Here is a 13,895-nt window from a genome sequence, read left to right as displayed (position 1 = left end):
TTCACATTTCTCCTACTACACAAATCGCAATCCGGTTTCAGACCATGCTATAGCACCGAGACATCCTTACTACCCTAGCATCAAATCTCAGAAAGAAATTAGCATAGGGTCTAAATCTTAATAATACAATTTGATATGTCTAGCAAATTCTATGTAGTAGATCATAATATCCTACTAAACATACTAGCCAACTTTGGTATATACTACTACTACTCATCATTTCTATAGCACTACTAGATGTACGCAGCGCTGTACACCTGAACATGAAGAGACAGTCCCTGCTCGACAGAGCTTACAATCTAATTAGAACAAACAAGAGATAAGGGAATATTAAAGTGAGGATGATAACATAGTAACATAGTAGATGACGGCAGAAAAAAGACCTGCATGTCCATCCAGTCTGCCCAACAAGATAAACTCATATGTGTATACCTTACCTTGATTTGTACCTGCCTTTTTCAGGGCACAGATCGTACAAGTCTGCCCAGCAGTATTTCCCGCCTCCCAACCACCAGTCCGCCTCCCATCACCGGCTCTGGCACAGACCGTAATAGTCTGCCCTCCACTATCCTCGCCTCCCAACCACCAACCTCTCTTCCCCCACCTGCTCCGCCACCCAATTTTGGCTAAACTTCTGAGGATCCATTCCTACTGCACAGGATTCCTTTATGCATATCCCACGCATGTTTGAATTCTGTTACCGTTTTCATCTCCACCACCTCCCGCGGGAGGGCATTCCAAGCATCCACCACCCTCTCCATGAAAAATACTTCCTGACATCTTTTTTGAGTCTGCCCCCCTTCAATCTCATTTCATGTCCTACCGCCTTCCCATCTCCGGAAAAGATTTTTTTGCAGATTAATACCTTTCAAGTATTTGAACGTCTGTATCATATCACCCCTGTTCCTCCTTTCCTCCAGGGTATACATGTTCAGGTCAGCAAGTCTTTGCTCATACGTCTTGGAACGTGGCACAGTCCACAAATGGTTACAAGGATTCCTGAAATCAGGATCTTACAAAGTGAAAATGAAAGGAACCTTATCGTCTCCTTGGTCACCGGACAGTGGTGTCCCTCAGGGTTCTCCATTATCGCCCATTCTGTTTAATGTAATGATGTCACCACTAGCAACAGACTAGAAACAGCAGGATTCAAAACATTCATATATGCTGATGATGTTACCATATACATAACCTTCAAAAAGAACATTAAAGACATTGTACACAAAGCAAGACTTGGCTTAAATCTGATGGAACCTGGGCCTCAGAATCCAAACTAAAGCTAAATAAGAAAAAACTAAATTCATGGTCATTACCAACCTACTTGACCAAAACAACTACAACAGTTTCAAAACTGACAACACTTCATTCCCCATTGACAATAATCTGAAAATTCTAGGTATAATTATAGACAAACATTTTACATTTGATACTCAAGTTTCCTCAGTAATCACAAAATCTGTTAGGTCTCTTTGGAAACTAAAAAGGATCAGACCCTATTTCTCATCAGAAACATTCAGACTATTGGTATAATCATTAACATTATTCCAATTGATTATTGTAATCAGTGCTTTTTTTTGTAGAAAAAAAGGTGCCGGTACTCATTGTGGGTGGAGTCACCACATATGACTCCACCCCTATTATAGCCACACCCCTATTATAGCCACACCACATTAGCCACACCCCTTATACCAGCCATAGCGCATAAACAGACATCATTGAAAATATACTAGTAAAGGAGAAAAAAATAATGCGGTTTTTTTTTCATTATAAATAAATTGTGTAAGCTGTTACAGCTCCAGTATACCCAGTGCAAAATAAGACAGCAGATGTAAATTCTCAAATTGGACATATTCCAGACACTAAAATGAAAATAAAAGGATTTTTTCTACCTTTGTTGTCTGGTGACTTAGTTTTTCTAATCATGCTGGCTCAGTATCCAATTCTGCTGCTATCTGTCCTCTTAACTCCTTTCCAGGGCTTCCTTTCCATTTATTTCTTTACTTTCCACCTTTCTTCATTTCTTGCCCTACATCCATAAGTAAAAGCTGGGCCCTCCGCAGACTTGACTGTCCAGTGGATCCATTTTCTGCCTATTTTCTACATCCATGTGCAGTTTTTCTCCTCTCTTCCTTTTCCTTCATTTCATCTCCTTCCTCACTCTTCCCTCCCCTCCATCCATGTCCAGCATTTCTTCTCTCTCCTCCATCCACCCATGTCTAGCAGCCCTCCTCTCCCCTGCTCTCCCCTCCATCCACCCATGTCCAGCAACCCTCCTGTCCTCCCTGCCATCCACCTATGTCCAGAAACCCCCTCCCCTCCGTCCACCCATGTCCAGCGACCCTCCTGTGCCGCCTGCCCTCCCCTGCCATCCACCTATGTCCAGAACCCCCCTCCCCTGCCATCCACCCATGTCCAGCGACCCTCCTGTCCCCCCTGCCATTCACCTATGTCCAGCAACTCCCCGTCCCCTCTGCCCTCCCCTGCCATCCACCTATGTCCAGAAACCCCCTTCCCTGCCATCCACCCATGTCCAGCGACCCTCCTGTCCTCCCTACCCTCTCCTGCCATCCATGTCCAGAAACCCCCCTCCCCTGCCATCCACCCATGTCCACCAACCCTCCTGTCCTCCCTACCCTCCCCTGCCATCCACCTATGTCCAGAAACCCCCCTCCCCTCCATCCACCCATGTCCAGCGACCCTCCTGTCCCCCCTGCCCTCCACCTATGTCCAGCAAGCAACCCCCCTGTCCCCCCTGCCCTCCACCCATGTCCAGCGACTCTCCTCGTTTCCCTGCTACCTGAGCCATCTGAGCCCCCCTCCCCGACCCGGTCCCCACCTGCCTACCAGCTCCGTGCCGCCAGACGACCCTCTTCTGCTACCCGACCCGGCCGGCACCTGACCCAGCATTTTTTAAAAATCTACAAGCGGCGGTGCGGTGCCTCGCATCTGAGAGTAAAAGAAGAAAGATCGCTTCGTCGGCCGGCCGGCCGGCCTTCCCTCACTGTGTCCCGCCCTAGCGGAAGTTACATCAGAGGGTGGGACACAGTGAGGAAGGCTGGCCGACGAAGCGATTTTTCTTCTTTTACTCTCAGACGCGAGGCACCGCATCGCCACTTGTAGATTTTTTTTTAAATGCTGGGTCAGGTGCCAGCCGGGGTCGGGTGGCAGAAGGATCGTCTGGTGGCACGGAGTGCGTGGAGGGACTCTAGGCTAGCTCGGGGAGGGAGGAGAGTCGGCTCCAGTGCTGTCGGACCTAAAAAAAAGGTGCCGGTACGCCGTACTGGCGCGTACCGGCACAAAAAAAGCACTGATTGTAATGCTATATATGCTGGCTGTAAGGGGTACTGGTTGAAAAAATTCCAAACAGCTCAAAACACTACAGCCAGGTTCATATAGAAAATCTCTCGTTTTGAAAGTGCCTCCCCTTTATTAATTAAATTACACTGGTTTCCATCAAAGTGAGAATTACCTTCAAATTATGCACCTTTATCTTTCAAATACTAAATGGCACAGCTCCAGACTATATGCTACCATTAATAAACTTACCTCAAAGAAACACTAAATACGAGGAAAGAAATCATCTCAGACTACACCTCCCAAATTGCAAAACGTGATCTACAAAACTGTCCACTCTGCAGACTCACTTACCTAGGAACCAAATGGTGGAACTTCTTACCACCCAAAATAAGAAATATATAGAGGAATGGGAAAATTAGGTTCTTACCTTGGTAATTTTCTTCCTTTAGTCACAGCAGATGAATCCATTAACTGATGGGTTATATCCGCCTACCAGCAGGTGGAGATATAGAACACTGAAAAACCACCAGTGAACCTTGGACGGCTAGCCCCTTCTGCCTTCAGTATATGAAATTTCCAAAGCAGAGTGAGAAAGAAAGGTAAAATAATGTAAACTTTCCTCACAGTGAACAAACGCCCCAGAACAAGAGCAATAACCAAACAAAGGAGGGACGTTCTCAACCTCCTGCGATAGAACAGCATGTAGAAACTCTGAGAACTGATCTTCAACTCCTCCCGATGAGATACAATATCTGCATGAAGGATCTGAAACAACAAAAACAAAGTCAGACAGGAAGGGATCATGGATTCATCTGCTGTGACTAAAGAAAGAAAATTACCAAGGTAAGAAACCTAATTTTCCCTTCCTTGTCATCAACAACAGATGACTCCATTAACTGATGGGATGTACAAAAGCACTCCCTAAGTAGGGTGGGAACAGGCAACTCTGCGAGCAAGCACTTGCACTCCAAAATGCGCATCCTAATTCGGAGCAATATCCAGTCTGTAATGTCGTAGAAACAAGAGCTGAGAAGCCGCACGACAGATCTCTTGAAGAGAAAGACACCCGTTTCAGCCCACGAGGAGGAAATCGCTCTTGTGGAATACACTTTAAACGCTTCAGGCGGAGATCGACCGAAATCAGATATGCAGAAAAAATGACTTCCCTGAGCCAACGGGCTATAGTGACCTTAGAGGCCGAACACCCGCGTCGAGGACCTGTCAACAATACAAAAGGTGATCAGAAGTCCTGAAAGTCATTTGACATCTGTAAATACAGCAAAGGAGCTCTGCGGACATCCAAAGGTCGCAATTGCCCAAAGAAATCCGGAAGTCCTCCCTAGAAAGGAAGGTAGAAAAATGGGCTGGTTCAGGTGAAACGCTGGAACCTCCTTAGGCAGGAAGGCAGGCACTTTTACTCCGGACTCCGAGCACTTGTAGAAAGGAGCCCGACATGAAAGCGCCTGAAGCTCAGATACGCATCTAGCCGATGTCATGGCCACCAAAAAAGACTGTCTTGAAAGTCACATCCTTCTCAGAAGCTCGCTGAAGCGGCTCGAAAGGCGAACAATGAAGAGCCTTCAACACCAGCCCCAGGTTCCAGGCCAGGACACGGCGACCGCACAGGAGGACGGAGCCCGAAGCACCCCTCTGAGAAATTGGACAAAGTCCGAATGAGCAGCAAGGGACAGATCAAAGCATAAGCTGCGGGGGTAGACCGCTTGCGGGCCTGCAAAGAGAGTGGAGATGACCTTGTTAGAGTAGCCCTTGACTCTCAATTGCACTCTCTCAAGAGCCAGGCCATAAGACCAAACCGGTAGGGATCCTCCATAGTGACTGGACCCTGAACCAACAGGTGTCGGCACCAGGGGCAAAAGAACAGGAGCCTCCACCATCATCCGATGGAGATCCGTGTACCACGTACGCCTTGGCCAATCCGGAGTGATGAGAATCACCAATCCTCGGCACAGTCAAATCCGCAGGAGGACTCGCCCGATCAAGGGCCAAGGAGGGAACACATACAGGAGGCCCGAGGGCCAGGGTCGAGCCAGTGCATCAAACCCCGCCGAGCGAGAAACTCTCCCTTCTACTGAAAAAGCGAGGAACTTTGGCATTTGCACTTGACGCCATCAGATCCAATCCTGGAGTCCCCCATTTGGCACAAATCTGAAGAAAAACTTCTTCTGCCAGTTCCATTCCGCCGGGTCGATTTGATGCCTGCTGAGGAAATCGGCTTGCAGGTTGCTCAAACCTGCTATGAGAGCTGCGGACAGCAGATGCAAAAGGAGCTCGGCCCATTGGAAAATATGAGTGGCCTCCGCAGCCACAGCCCTGCACAGAGTGCCGCCCTGGCGAATGATGTAGGCCACCACTGTCGAGTTGTCTGACAGAACTCGAACAGGAAGCCCCTCCAGAGTCTTGTGGAAGACTAGAAGAGCCTGGAATATCACTCTCAGTTCCCAGCGATGGATGGACCACCCCGCTTCCATGGGTGTCCACTGACCCTGAGCATAGATTCCCTGTAATGAGCTCCCCAGCCCGAAAGGCTGGCATCCGTTATCACCAGGCACCAAGAAGGAAGTGCAAGCGGCCTCCCCAGTCGCAGCCTCCAGTCAGAGAGCCACCAATCCATACTGTGCCGGTCCGCAGGGAGCCACGTTAGTCTGCACTGGAATTCCTGGGAAATCGGGAGACCATTGCTGGAGCAGAGCAATCTGCAGCAGCCTCAAGTGAGCTCTCGCCCAGGGAACCACCTTCATGGTGGCCATCATTGACCCCAGGAGCTGAACAAAGTCCCAAGCTCGAGGGCGAGGCATCTGCAGGAGCAGACGGACCTGATTCTGGAGCTTGCATCACCTGTGGTCGGGGAGGAAGACAAACCCTGAGGTCGTGTCGAACCGGACCCCCAAAAGAGACTGAGAGGGAGTCAGGTGACTTTTGGGCAAATTGATCACCCAGCCCAGAGTCTGAAGAACCGCTATCACTCTGGTCATGGCAAGACAACTCTCATCTGCCGAATCCGCCCTGATGAGCTAGTCGTCGAGATACGGGTGAACTCTGACACCCTCTCGCCTGAGAAAGGCAGCTACCACCACTATCACCTTGGGAAAGGCATGGGGAGCTGTGGCTAGGCCGAAAAGCAAGGCCTGAAACTGGAAATGTTGGCCCAAAACCGCACAACCGGAGAACCGCTGATGCAGAAGCCAAATAGGCATTTGCACATACGCTTCCTTGAGGTTCAGAGAAACTCTCCTGGCTGTACAGCTGAAATACGGAGCGCAGGGTTTCCATGCGAAAGTGTCGCACTCTTAGGACTTCGTTGACTCTCCGTAAGTCAAGGACCGGTCTGAAAGACCTGCCTTTCCGAGGGACCACAAAATAGAGTAGCGACCGCAGCCGCGTTCGGCGGGAGGCACCAGAACAACCGCTCCGAGCTGCAGCAAGACTTGCAAGGTCTCCTCTACCGCCGCCCATTTGACGGCAGTGCCACATCGGGACTCCATAAAAGCGTCTCTCACCGGGGCACCGAATTCCAATTGGTAGCCTTCTCTGATCAGGTCCAGGACCCCACTGATCCGAAAAAAAGTTTGGTCCACTCCTCAAAGAAGAGGGAAAGACGACCCCTTACTGCAGGAATCGACGAGCGGAACCGGCGTACCGTCAATGTGGAGGACGCCCCTGAACTCCTGGCCGTTGGCCGTCCGCTGCGGAACGCTTGTCCGAGCGACAGGAGTTCCTCTGCTGAAAACGGGCATGTTGAGAAACCCCAGCAGAGCGCCCCAGGCGAAACCTGCGAGCTTCGCGGAAACGTGGCCTGGAAGAGGAGGGAAAGCAGAGCTTTTGGAAAAAGGCTGCGGCCTATCCTCAGGTAACCGCTGGGACTTAAGAGGCCCCTAGGTCTTAAATAATCTTCTCCAATTCCACTCCAACAGAAGGCTCCAACAGGGAAACCTCATCAGCCTCTGCTTAGAGGCCATATCAGCCGCCCAATGCCACAGCCAAAGAAGGCGGTGGACAGCAACCGCCACAGACATCTGCTTAGCTCAGAGAGGGAACCCGCACCATCCTCGGGCATAACACCCGCCTGCTGTAACCAGGAAAGACAGGCTCGGGCTGCATAGGCGCTGCAAATCACCGCCCTTAAGGAAAGGCCTGAGATTTCAAAGGACCGTTCAACACGGATTCTAGCCACCGGTCCTGCATATCTTTCAAAGCGACCCCTCCCTCCACCGGGAGAGGAGAGTGGTCTTTTTAGTCACGGCCATGACCAACGCATCCACTTTAGGCATCCCCAAAGGGGCCAAGTGATCCTCACTCAGAGGGTAAAGCTGACTCATAGCCCTGTCAACCCTCAAAGGCCCATCAGGGTCAGAGGATACTCTTAGATGGAGTTCATGCACAGGAAAAACCCGAGAAGGCTTCTTAGTACTAGCCATCCTAGGATTATACAGAGGCGGCATCACCCTCGGCTGGATCTTCAATAGAAGGGCCTGCAAGGCATCAGAAATGAGCGCTGGCAGCTCGTCGCGGTGGAAATCCGTACCGCTTTAGGATCATCAAATCTTGTGGCAAACAGGGACCCTCATCTGGATCATCCGTCCATGAGGGCCTCCAGACTCCTCAGACTCCCCACAGCCTGACCAGAGGGGGGGGGAGGAGAGGTGCCACCCTCAAACGGGGAATTTACCCGTCTACGTTTAGCATCAGTCCAACGCTCGGGGGAAGGAGGAAACTCAGCAGTCAACACTGGACTATCGAAACCTGGAGGGAATCCAGTCTGCAAAGTAGTGTCAGACGCCTCCGGCAGAGTCCATTTTAACATAAAGGCCTTATGCCTCAGCAGCACAAATTCAGGGGAGAAAAACTGACCCTGGCCCTCCGCCCCCGAATTAGTAGAAGCGGAGGAAAGAGCTCCTCTAGCAGCCTCGAAATGAGGTGTCCCCCTGCACTCAGACTCCTCCACAACTGCGAGGGTCGAGTCACGCGGTGCTTCAAAAATGGCGCCCACTGCCAGCTCCATTGAGCGGGAAGAATCACCGCTGGGCATGTCCGTACTAGCACGAGCGTCTAAGGAGCATGTACTGCAAAGATCCGCTGTTGACCTGCGGTTACCACAGTGAGAGCAGCGCTCAGCGCTGTCAGCAGCCATCGCCCACCTGGACGGACATATAGAAATAAAAATGGCGGCTTCGCACCAAAATTACCTCACAGAGAATGCTGTCCGCGGGAACCTCCCCGGAGTAGCTGGGCGCACTCTCACCTCAGAAGACCGAGTCAACGAGCTCCGGTCAAGCTGCACTGAACCAGAATCTCTGGAGAAAGCCTCAGAACAGCAATGCTGTAAAAGCGCCCCCTTTTTTTTATATACTGTGAGGAAAGTTGGAGGCAGGCAGCAACAGAGGGACTCCAGGAGGAGGGGGGATGGGGTAAGGCAGGGACAGGAACAAAACCAAGTATGCCTGCAAAGTGGGCACCACAAGCCCCGCTCTACTGGCAAAGTAGAGCCACCCCAGGCAGAAATCCAGGAGCTGATCAAGCGACGTCCACACCTCCTGGGAGATAGAGATATACTGAAGGCAGAAGGGGCTAGCCGTCCAAGGACACTGTGGTTTTTCAGTGTTCTCTATCTACACCTGCTGGTAGGCAGATATAACCCATCAGTTAATGGATTCATCTGCTGTTGATGACAAGGAAATACTAGATTCCCACAAAATCATCAAATCATTCCTATTCAAACAAACCCTCACAAAAAACAACCATATCTCAAATAATTAATTATTACCTGAATTGGTTATTACTCTATTTACCATTAACTTTCTCTTTGCTTCATGTACAATTTCTCATTCATAATAGATTTTCTAAATGTTAAAACATCCATAGATATCCAAGTATGTTTATGATATTGTATTGTAAAATTGGATTCTTACAACAAATTACTTTCTTATGCATTTTTCTTTTTTATGGGAAATTAGGTTTCTTACCATGATAATTTTCTTTCCTTTAGTCATAGCAGATGAAGCCATTACGTATGGGTTGTGTCCAGTGCTTTTTTTGTGCCAGTACGCACCGGTACGGCGTACCGGCACCTTTTCATGAGGCCCCCGCTCCGTCCGTTCCTGCCCCGCACTCCGTAATAACATTACCCGTCGCGATTCTCCGTCCCCCTTCCCTGCCCTCCCCTCACCTACCCTCCATCAGCACGTCGCCTCACTCCACTGCCCTCCCCTCTGCAAGTCACGCGAACCGGTCCGAAAGTGAAGGCAGCAAGGCAGGCATGCAGCAGACAGGTTCCTCTCCTCTTGCGTCGCTTCCCTTAGCGCGCCCCACCTTCGTGGGTGGAGGGGAGGGTTGCTGGACATGGATGGAGGGGAGGGAAGAGTGAGGAATGAGATGAGATCAGGGAAAAGGAAGAGAGGAGAAAAACTGCACATGGATGAAGAAAATAGGCAGAAGCTGGATCCACTGGACAGTCAAGTCTGCGGAGTAGGACCCAGCTTTTACTTATGGATGTAGGGCAAGAAATGAAGAAGAAAAATGGAAAGTAAAGAAATAAATGGAAAGGAAGCCCTGGAAACGGAGTTAAGAGGACAGCAGCAGAATCGGATACTGGGCTAGCATGATCAGAAAAAACAGTCACCAGACAACAAAAGTAGAAAAAAATCATTTTATTTTCATTTTAGTGTCTGGAATATGTCCAATTTGAGAATTTACATCTGCTGTTACAGGTCTAGTATCCCACTGGGGATACTGGACCTGTAACAGCTTACAGAAATTATTTATAATAAAAATCACATTATTTTTTTCTCCTATACTAATATAATATTTTCAATGTCTGTTTATATGTGCCATGGCTGGAATAAGGGGTGTGGCTAACGGGGGTGTGGTTACAACAGGGGTGGAGCCATATGTGGTGACCCCGCCCACAATGAGTACCGGCACCTTTTTTTCTACAAAAAGTGCACTGGTTGTGTCCTTCAACCAGCAGGGGGAGATAGAGCGCACTCAACTTTTCACAGTGCCTCATGGCCAGCTAGCTCCACTGCCTCTTCAGTATTTGAAGCTTCCAAAGCAGTATGGCAAACCGCAATGGGAATAACATGAACTTTCCTCACAGCGAACGATGGCCCCTTAACAAGGGCATGAACTCACAAAAGGAGGGAATGAACTCATAGTAACATAACATAGTAGATGACGGCAGAAAAAGACCTGCACGGTCCATCCAGTCTGCCCAACAAGATAACTCATATTTGCTGCTTTTTGTGTATACCCTACTTTGATTTGTACCTGTGCTCTTCAGGGCACAGACCGTATAAGTCTGCCCAGCACTATCCCCGCCTCCCAACCACCAGCCCCTCCTCCCAACCACCGGCTCTGGCACAGACCGTACAAGCTGTCCAGCACTATCCCTGCCTCCCAACCACCAGTCCCGCTGCCCCACCACCGGCTCTGGCACAGACCGTATAAGTCTGCCCAGCACTATCCCCACCTCCCAACACCAGCCCTGCCTCCCAATCTTGACTAAGTTCCTGAGGATCCATTCCTTCGACACAGGATTCCTTTATGCTTATCCCACGCATGTTTGAATTCCGTTACCGTTTTCATTTCCACCTGGAGGGAATAAACTCGTCCTCCACTTTGTATAAACGGAGGGAATACTTGCATCCTCCTGGAGAGAATAAACTCATCCTCCCAAAACATGAACTGGAGGGAATGAACTCATCCTCCTATGGAGTGGAGGAGTGGACTAGTGGTTAGGGTGGTGGACTTTGGTCCTGGGGAACTGAGGAACTGAGTTCGATTCCCGGCACAGGCAGCTCCTTGTGACTCTGGGCAAGTTACTTAACCCTCCATTGCCTGCCGCATAGAGCCTGCCATGAGTGGGAAAGCGCGGGGTACAAATATAACAAAAAAAAAAAAATAATAAATAACTGTAACAAGAATCCTGAAGACTGTTTTCCGACTCCCCAAGGAAGGAATATAACTTCAGGAAACAAGAACAGCACCTAAAATCAGAATCACTGCAATATAGACAATCATACAGGGAGGGCTCATGGCTTCATCTGCTATGACTAAAGGAAAGAAAATTATCATGTTAAGAACCTAATTTTTCCTTCCTTGTCATCAAGCAGATGAAGCCATTACGTATGGGATGTAACAAAGCAATCCCTAAATAGGGTGGGAACAAGCCACACCACGCGCTAGCACCTGTGCTCCAAAACGCGCATCCCTTCTGGCAGCCACATCCAGCGAAAGAGCTTAGAAGCCCATGTTGCAGCACTGCAAATCTCATGAAGAGATAGTGCTCCAGTTTCCGCCCAGGAAGAGGAAATCGCTCTTGTGGAATGTGCCTTAAAGGCTTCAGGCGGAGCCTGGCCAGACAGCAGATATGCTGAAAAGATAGCTTCTTTGAGCCAACGGGCAATAGTGGCTTTACACGCTGAAGACCCTCTGCGAGGACCTGCAAACAGCACAAAAAGATGATCAGAGGTCCTGAAAGAATTTGTAATTCGCAGATACTGCAACAGAGTCCTGCGCACATCCAAAAGGTGCAACTGCCCAAATGAATCCGGAAACTTCTCCTCAAGAAAGGAGGGAAGAAAAACAGGCTGGTTTAGGTGAAACGCTGAAACCACCTTAGGCATAAAGGAAGGCACAGTCCGAATCGTGACCCCTGACTTTGAGAATTGCAGAAAAGGGTCTCTACAGGACAGCGCCTGGAGCTCTGACACCCGTCTCGCCGAGGTAATGGCCACTAAAAAGACGGCCTTCAGTGTCAAATCTTTCTCTGAAGCACGCCGAAGAGGTTCAAAGGGAGCCCCCTGAAGGGCCTTCAATACTAACCCCAGGTTCCAAGCTGGACAAGGTGCCCGCACGGGAGGACGGAGCCGAAGCACCCCTCTAAGAAACCGTGCCACATCTGGATGAGAAGCTAAGGACACACCTTCAACCTTGCCACGCAGGGAGGCCAATGCTGCCACTTGCACCCGCAAGGAATTATAGGCCAAGCCTTTGTGTACACTATCCTGCAAAAAGCCCAGAATCGGCGAGACAGGAGTCAGCAACGGAGAAAAGCGCTCTTGAAACACACCAGACTTCAAACTGGCGCCAAATCCTGGCATAAGCCACGGAAGTGGAGCGCTTACGGGCCTGCAGGAGAGTGGAAATTACCTTATTTGAGTAGCCTTTATCTCTCAATTGCGCCCTCTCAATCGCCATGCCAGAAGACCAAAGCGGCAGGCGTCCTCCATGGCCACCGGACCCTGTGACAACAGGTGCGTAACCAGAGATAACGGAAAGGGAGCCTCCAACAGCATCTGTAGGAGGTCCGCATACCAAGGCCTCCTGGGCCAATCCGGGGGGATGAGCACCACTTCTCCTGGATGCAGCCGAATCCGCAGGAGCACTCGCCCTATCAAGGGCCACGGAGGGAAGACATACAGCAAGCCCTGGGGCCAGGGTTGAACCAAGGCATCCAACCCGGCAGAGCGAGGATCCCTCCATCTGCTGAAGAAGCACGGGACTTTGGCATTGGAACTGGTCGCCATAAGATTCATCACTGGCTTGCCCCATTTGGCACATATCTGCAGAAATACATCGTCTGCTAGTTCCCACTCCGCTGGATCGATCTGATGCCTGCTTAGATAGTCGGCTTGCACGTTGCTCTGACCTGCAATGTGAGCTGCTGACAGGGACTGTAGATGCACCTCGGCCCAGTGGCAAATTTGTTCGGCCTGCGCGGCTAGAGCTCTGCACTGAGTGCCGCCTTGTGTCGATTTATGTAGGCCACTGCTGTTGTGTTGTCCGACATCACCTCGGACAGTCAATCCTTCCAGGGTCCCTTGAAAGGCCAGAAGAGCCAGAAACAACCGCTTTCAACTCCAGGCGGTTGACAGACCACTCCGACTCGTCGGGCGTACCACAAACCCTGGGCATGCTTCCCCTGGCAATATGCGCCCTAGCCCTTCAGGCTGGCATCTGTCACCACTAGGCATCAATCGGGGAGCGCCAGCAGCATTCCCCGCCACAACATGCTGTCCGAGAGCCGCCACTCCATACTGAGGCGGGCCGCAGGGAGCCAAGAAAGTCTGCACTGATAATCCTGAGATACTGGAGACCATCGTTGAAGTAGAGAATACTGTAGAGGTCTCAGGTGCGCTCATCGCCCATGGCACCACTTCCAAGGTGGCCGTCATCGATCCTAACAGCTTGACAATGTCCCAAGCTCGCGGGCGGGGCATCCTCAGGAGCAGACGGACCTGATTCTGAAGCTTGCACCGCCTTTGCCTCGGGAAGAAACACATAGCCCGAGGCTGTGTCGAACCTGGCTCCCAAATATTCTAAGAGATTGCGAGGGGGTCAGGTACATTTGGCCATATGACGACCCAGCCCAGAGATTGAAGGACTGAAACCACTCTGGCTGTAGCTAGATGACTCTTTTTCTGAGTCTGCTCTGATGAGCCAGTCGTCTAGGTACGGGTGAACCCGGATACCCTCTCGCCTGAGAAAGGCAGCTACTACCACCATTACCTTGGAGAAGGTTCGGGGAGCTGTGGCGAGGCCAAAAGGCAAGCCCAAAACTGGAAATGTTTTCCCAACAC

This window comes from Microcaecilia unicolor, chromosome 1, assembly GCF_901765095.1.
Source record: "Microcaecilia unicolor chromosome 1, aMicUni1.1, whole genome shotgun sequence".
NCBI classification, from domain to species: Eukaryota; Metazoa; Chordata; class Amphibia; order Gymnophiona; family Siphonopidae; genus Microcaecilia; species Microcaecilia unicolor.
The sequence above is the reverse complement of the archived record's forward strand: the minus strand, read 5'-3'. Positions refer to the sequence as shown.